Genomic DNA, 7,650 nt, shown 5'->3' with positions numbered 1-7,650 from the left:
TAGGAGAGGAAAGGGTGGGGAGTGGGCCCATGGGCCTGGCACAGGTCCCAGCATAGTGGAAGCTCTCTTCTTGTTTTCACCCTCCTTCCAGTAGGCCTGGCCAGCCCTTGCTCAAGGGAGGGGCGCTGACATACCTGAGGGTAAGGTAACTCAAAGGTCAGCCCCCTCTCCAGGGCCTCGGAGACACCGGGGGTCCTGGCCCTGATCCTGTGGCCTTCCTGACTCCCTGCCAACTCAGGGCTTGCCTTGGCCCCCACCTTTGCCCCATTTTCAGGCCCTGGTGCCTGGCCCCCTTCCTGGTTCTATCTTTCCCATCCCAGAGCCAGACACTCAGGCTCCAGCAACTGGAGCCCTTTTGCCATCTCAGCCTCAACACCGGCCCCTCCTCTTCTGTAGACACCTTCCCACCTGTCCCCACAGCTCCTCTCAGCTTTCCTTCTCCAGGACTCACTGGGTGTGGCTTGGGAGAGGGACTTTCTCAAGGTCATCTGGTGAGCTGGGGAGGTCCTCTGAGTCTCAGAGAGGACAGAGAGCTGCCTCTGTGACCCACAAGAGCCAGTTGGGGTTTCTGGGGGAAGGGGACTAGGGTGGAGAACGGCCAAGCGGTGGGAAACAGATGGTGAGAGGGTCAAAAACAGGCCTGGGAACTTCTTTGGCCAGGACCCAGCACAGGGCCTTGTCTCTCCCACACCTAGGGAAGTGTTGGCTGCGTGCATGGACCCATCAATCAATGAGAAGTGTGAACGAGTGACAAGCTTCAGATCTGGGTGGATATGGCTGTGGGCTCTGCTTCTGCCTCTTCCCTACTCTCCCTCTTGTCTGCTAAGCAGTCCCTGAAATCTCAGTTCCTCCAGAACTGCTAGCTTGCTTAGAAAGGAGTGCTCTCCCTCCGTTTAGGCAGAAAATGCTCGGTTTTGCACCCAGAGCTCCTTGCTGGCCACCAGTGCCCTCTGTGTCCTCATGGGCCCTTGCGGCCCCCTGCAAAAAGGTCATGTGGACAGATGCCCCCTTCCCCTCTCCTGGATGGGCTTCCCATCTGTGCTTAACTGTCTCTGGTCTAGTCTGAGTTTGGGCCCAGTGTCTTCGTGAGGCTGGAATTTGAAGAGGCAGAGACCCAGGCTGCAGTAGGGTCCTGGGGTAGAAAGGTTGTCTTTGGATGGTGATGAGGGAGGTGACGACAGTGGTGACTGCAGGGGTGGAGAGGAAACTGCACATAATTATGGTGATGGAAGGGGAGGACCGGCAGTGATGGGGTGGATAATGTGATAGAAGGGATAGTGGAGGTGATGGTCATGGCAACGGTAGAGGTAACAGCAAAGCTTGGCGATGGTGGCGGTGGCAGAAGGAAGAGATGCTGATAAGGGTGATGGTAAAAGTGGAGGAGAGACGCGGGCAGGAGAGGCGTTGGGGGTGTTACGCTGACGGAAGACGAGGCGATGGTGGGGTTGGAGGTGAAGGTGGGGCGGCAATGAGGGAAGAGGTGAGTGTGGAGATGGTGGTGGTGATGCTCAGGCCGCTAGAAATGCAAAGGAATTTGGAACCGACCCTGCCTAGCCCTCTGACTTCTATTTTACAGATGAGAAAACTTAGGCCCTCAGGAGTAGTTGGCTTCTGCTGCAACCCTGGAAGTGATAGAGGACAGATCCGGGTCCCAGGAACCAGTCCTAAGGCTCAGCCACCAGGGCTGATACAGGAACATCAATGCCTTTGAAAAGCCAGGCAAATGTCAGGCAAATAAGCATGCACAGGGGTCCTCTGCAGGGTCTCCACCATCTCTCAGATCATGCAGAGGACTCTGTTTCTGGCTCTGCCACTGACCGACCTGGAGAGTCGCTCAGATTCTGAGTATAATGCAGACTCAAAGCAGGAGCTACCTGCTAAGGTTGCTGTGAGAATTCAACCGTATAATACATATGAAGGGTTTAGCACAGAGCCTGGCACAGGTAGGGCTTGCCAGGTGGCTCAATGGTGAAGAACCCGCCTGCAGTGCAGGAGAAGCAGGCTCAGTCCCTGGGCTGGGAAGATGCCCTGGAGGAGGGAACAGCAGCCCACTCCAGTATTCTTGCTTGTAATATCCCATGGAAAGAGGACCCAGGCGGGCTACAGTTCACAGGGTAACAAAGAGTCAGAAACGACCGAGTGACAAAATAGCAGCAGCAACAGCCGGCACGAGCAAGCTCTCAGTGAAGGTAGCTGCCCTGGAGTTAGCATCGCCACCACCACCACCACCATCTCTTCTAACCTGCACATTTGGTGGATGACGAAACAGACCCCGCATAGTTGTCTTCCTGGGGAGGGGAAGGAAAAGAGGCTCTGAGACCCAGACATGGCCTTGCCATGGGAAGGGGGCGGGGGGCGGACCCCGGCTGAGAAAGGAACAGGGTAAAAGCTATATTTGAGCTCCTGGCGTGATGACTAAGGAGGTTGATAACAGGCTCCGGGGCTCAGGGCGGCAGGCTGGGGGCAGCTGCCAGGGAGAACCGCCCCCCTGGAGACGGCTGTCTCCCGAGGCACCTCGTGGCTCCCAGCTCCCATCCTTCACTCCTGGGGGTAGGGGGCGGTGTTCCAAGGCAGAGAGTACATCTCGTCCCGCCCCCCTGGGAATCTTAGTGTTCCCCTCTAGGCTGTTTGGGTCAGGGACAGGAAAGGAGGTGGCTGATGCATTAGCTCAGTCACTCCATAGTAACCCTGTGAGATTGGTAATCAGATCCCCATTTGACAGAGGAAGAAGTCCCCCTAGGGATTACCCAGCCAGGAGGGGACAGGGCATGCGGTTCTCAGGTAGATGGTGGACAATTCTCCCCTACACAGGTTCCCATTGAACCCTTTCATTTTTTAGAAAAAAAAAAAAAAAAAGATTCAGCCATACTAGTTGTAAAAATTTGTTTGTTATTCATTTTGGCTGTGCTGAGTGTTGCTGCGCGGGCTTCTCTACAGTTGTGGTGGGCTCTAGAACACACAGGTTTCAGTAGTTGTGGCTCCCAGGCCTAGTTCGCCCCTCCCCACCACACCCATCCCCTCATCCTGGCATGTGGGATCTTCCCTGACCAGGGATCGAACTGTGTCTGCTGACCTGGCAGGCAGATCCTTTATCACTGAGCCACCAGGGAAGCCGTGAACCCATTCTTTGGAGGAGAATCTGTGTTGCCAAACTGAAAAGGGAAGAAACGCCCTGGGAAGCAGAGAGAGAAGCAGGTGCAAAGATAGAGTGTGCCAGGCTCTGGCTGGGAAAGGATGGACATGTGCCCGCATGGCCCTTTGGCTCAGAGTAAATCCCCCGGAAGCAGGGAAGGGAGGGAGAGACTTTCTTCTTCCTCTTCCTCAATCCACCTCCCAGGGTACCTGAGGATGGTAATGGTACAGAAGAGTCTGTCCACCTTTGGTTCGCTCCCTGGTCACCTGACCCAGGCCCACTGTGAGGAAGGCCACTAGCTGAGAAATTATTTGAGATGTAGAGGATGCTACAGAGTACGGTGGGAAGGTGGACAAGGTAAGCATCAGGGAGGGCTTCCTGGAGGAGGAAGCATACTGGGCTTGGAGCATTTCTCCTCCCAAGGCTTCACTCCTGAGTTACCTACTGGTACCGAGTACCACATGTTATATTACTGTCCCCTCTGGGGGAGGTGGCATCCTCACTTCCCACCCTGGCCCTCAAAAAGGGGTTCTAGGAGGAAGAGTGACTTTCCCAAGGTCACACAGCTGGGGCCCAGCTCAAGCATCCATCCTCTCTCTCCTCAATTCCCCCTCCTCCCAGGCAGCCTGGCACTGCTGTCAGCTGCTTTGAAGTGAGCGGCTATTTTTATTCTGGTGCGAGGGGATCTCGGGCAGCAAAGCCATGTAGGTTAGAAGGCTCTAGGACAACCGGCTTCAGCAGGCAAGGAGAGGTTTAAAGCAGCAGCGGAAGATTGCCTGGGGGCCCTTCTTTCCTGCAATGCTGACCTGCCCTTGGCTCCCAGGTCTCCGGAAATGTCTTTATCAGAGCTCAGAACAGAGCACAGAGCCAGACTAAATCCTAGCCCTGATCCCAGGTCCAGCTTGAGCCCAATCTGGTGTTAACTGAGCCCCGATCCCACACTAAGAATGAGCCTCTGCCCCATCTCTAGATTGAGCCCTGACTGTGTCTGGTCAAGTACTGAGCCTGATCCAAGCCTGATTAAGCCTGATTCCAACTTGAGGCCTCTATTCTGGACCCAGATCCAGCCCCGATCCTAGCTTAAGACTGAGCCACAGTCACAGACTGAACTCTAACCTTGGTCCAGGCTAATCTTTGGTTTTAGACTGAGTCCCAGGTCCAGGTGTAGATTGAGGTCCGAGTCTGGTCATTAACTGAACCTGGTGGCAGGCTGAGTCTTGAACCCGGTCACACGCCGAACCCCGGTCTCAGACTGAGCCCTGACCCTTGGTCACATCAGCTCCGGTCACACAACTGTGTACTGAACTTAGTGCACAAAGGCTGACCGCTGAACTTAGTCACTGAGACCAAATCCCCATCACTGACTGAGCCTGGACTCCAGCCCCAGCCTCAGTTCTGAATGTGGCCATAGGCTAAGAACTGACCCAGACCTTGTCTGAGCCTGGCATTGTCACAGTCTAAACCCCAGCACCGGCCCCACCTGAGGAAGCCTGCTGGCCTAGATTCCAAACTGCCACACGGGGTGTGGATTACGAGCAGAGATCTGTTCTGGGAGAACCTGGGCCTCCTGTGGCTGCCGATGCCAGAATGTTCCCGGCACTGTTGTGGCCAGCGTCTCTACCATTGGTTCCACTAGCTGGCTAGTCAACGCTCAGCGGCTCAGGCTCTGGCCCCTCCAGAGACCACAGTGTCCAGGTTAATGCAACGAGAGTGGTTTGGTGGCACCTGTCCAGTGAACAGTGTGGGCCCACGAGGCACCGAGCTTTGGCTCTGTCAGCGGAAAAGCCACAGGCTCCATGGGGCCTCTGGCTTCAGCCAGTCTGGGGCCCTTGCTGTGGTATGGTGTGGGGTAGTGGGAACCCAAGGCTGTGACCCATTAATTTTGTAAACATAGATTACTGTTTCTGTTCAGGTGATACATACCTACTACAGAAAAAATACTGTAAAGGAGGGAAAAAGATTCATCTATAGATTCAAGTACCAAGAGATGACCGTTCTGATTTCCTAGGCTGTTTCCTTCCAGACTTTATGTTTTGGTCTAGGCATATGTATTTATATACACATATTTTATATAATTTTTTGGCTACTCTGTTGCTACCACAACATCCTTTGCAGCTCATATCCTTGACGGCTTTCAGGAATGGATCCCAAACAGTGAAGTCAGGGAGCATTCCCATTCTCCAGCTACTTGATTGGACCATGGATGGACCTAGTGAACATTGAGGAGACTTTTGCTGAGGGCTTTTGGGAAAGAAAGTTTGTTTTTTCTCCTGAGGAGTTTACAAAAAAAAAAAAAAAAAGATTTCCCCTTGATTAGATAGAAGTGAAGAAGTCTGTAGTGGTGGTGATTACTGCTGGCAGTCATCTTGACACCATGCAGATAACTCTGCTAAGGACAAACTGATGTTATGGAAAGCAGAATGGAAAGAGATCAGGCCTTGGTGACTTTATCAACCAGATCAAACCTCATGTGAAGCCCTCCCTCCCTGAACTATTTTGTTATTTGAACCAACAGATTCTGTTTATTGTTTAAGCCCATTTAACTTGCGGTTTCTGTGACTTGCAACCTGGAACATCACAATTCCCAACTGATATTACTGTTTTAGAGCTTAAAAAAAAAATTAACACCATAACTGTGAACACTCTACATGTCATTCAACACCATGCCACATCATTTTAAACAACTGCTTGATTCTTCTTTGCGACCCTATGGACTATATAGTTCATGGAATTCTCCAGGCCAGAATAGTGGAGTGGGTAGCCTTTCCCTTCTCCAGGGGATTTTCCCAACCCAGGGATTGAACCCAGGTCTTCTGCATTGCAGGAGAATTCTTTACCAGCTGAGCCACCAGGGAAGCCCAAGAATACTGGAGTGGGTAGCATCTCCCTTCTCCGGGGGATCTTCCCTGCATTGAACCAGGGTCTCCTGCATTGCAGGCAGATTCTTTACCAACTGAGCTATCAGGGAATCCCAACCTAAGCAAGTACCAGCATTTACTTTTCTCATCCCCTGCTGTGACATGCTTCTGTCCAAGCTCATTTTTCACCATTGTAAACAGTGTCTTGATAAATATCTTAACCTAACCATTGATTCCCTCTCTCAAGATTACTTTGGGTCAAATTCTGAGACGTGTAATACTGGGTAGAAAAAATATTTTTAAGGTTTTGATTTAATGTGTCAAGTTGCCTTTCAGAAAGCTTGGATGAATTCCCACTTTCACAGCAGTAAACAGAGTGTTAGACATAGCCTATCATTTCAATAATCTGGATAGAGCCAATTATATTTACTGTGTCCTCATGTATTTATAGATAATGAATATTAAATAACAGCCCTAAGCCTGTTATATCTTCACAATCAAGTCAGTGAATGGGAGGTAACGATATGAGGTTCAGTGTCTATGGCCCACCATACTTTTAGGGGCCCAAAAAAATGTTTTAATTTTAATTTTTGTTTTAAGTCGGAAGAAAAAAAATGAATAAATAATAATGAACCTAGCCTGGATTATATTCATTTCTTTTAAAATCAAAGCAGTTGTAAAATTCAATTAAAAAATATTTATCTAGCTGTATCACGTGGCATCTTCCTTGCAATCACATGGGAACTCTCCTTGGGGCAGCAGGCTCTCTAGTGGTTTAGGGTTTAGTTGTCAGGATTGAACTTGTTCTGTCTTTAATTACAAAGCAGATTCTTAACCAACGGACCACCAGGGAAGTCCCTCCAATTTCTAATATAAGATATTTTAATAAAGGAAGGGGCCCAGGAAGGCAAAACTACCTAGCATCCGTGAAAGCCATAATGCAGCCTTGGCTGGATGTTGAGGAGAATTCTGAGTTCCGGTCCAGATTCGGTGGGAAAAAGCACTGCGACCAGTGTACAATGTCTGCCTTAGGCTTGAAGAGGGGAAGTCACATCCTGATCGAGTCGTCTTTGTCTTGGTGACATGAACACGGGAATGTTTTGGGTTCAAATCCACGATCTACAACTTAATCGGTTTACCTTTCTGAGCCTGTTTCCTAACTTGTAGAAAGGAGATCATTGGGCCTTTTTGAGGTGCTGTGCCGGTACTGTTCTAAAGAGCTCTCTCATGTGTTGCTGCTGCTGCTAAGTCGCTTCAGTTCAGTCCGACTCTGTGCGACCCCATAGACGGCAGCCCACCAGGCTCCCCCATCCCTGGGATTCTCCAGGCAAGAACACTGGAGTGGGTTGCCATTTCCTTCTCTAATGCATGAGAATGAAAAGTGAAAGTGAAGTCGCTAAGTCGTGTCCGACTCTTAGCGACCCCATGGACCGCAGCCCACCAGGCTCCTCCGTCCATGGGATTTTCTAGGCAAGAGTACTGGAGTGGGGTGCCATCGCCTTCTCAGCTCTCATGTGTATCAACCCCTTTATCCTCCCAGCTCCGACGTAATATTCCCATCGCCATAATGTTTGCTAAGGAAATTGAAATCCAGATCGGAATCTCATCTAGAGAAGTAAAAAACAAAACAAAACAAAACAAAAAACAACACACAAGCAA

General features: G+C 50.8%; 1 protein-coding gene across 1 annotated transcript in view; it reads right to left on the bottom strand.

The window, feature by feature from the left end:
* Positions 1–430, bottom strand: part of INPP5J (inositol polyphosphate-5-phosphatase J) — a 10,999-nt gene extending 10,569 nt beyond the window's left edge. Inside the window, 1 exon segment of the mRNA XM_010828875.1 lies at positions 409–430. The gene's annotated coding sequence lies outside the window, so the exon portion shown is untranslated.
* Between the last annotated feature and the right edge of the window lie 7,220 nt (positions 431–7,650).

The sequence above is a fragment of the Bison bison genome, unplaced genomic scaffold (assembly GCF_000754665.1).
Source record: "Bison bison bison isolate TAMUID 2011002044 unplaced genomic scaffold, Bison_UMD1.0 scf7180017864495, whole genome shotgun sequence".
Taxonomy (NCBI): Eukaryota; Metazoa; Chordata; class Mammalia; order Artiodactyla; family Bovidae; genus Bison; species Bison bison.
The sequence above is the reverse complement of the archived record's forward strand: the minus strand, read 5'-3'. Positions and strand labels throughout refer to the sequence as shown.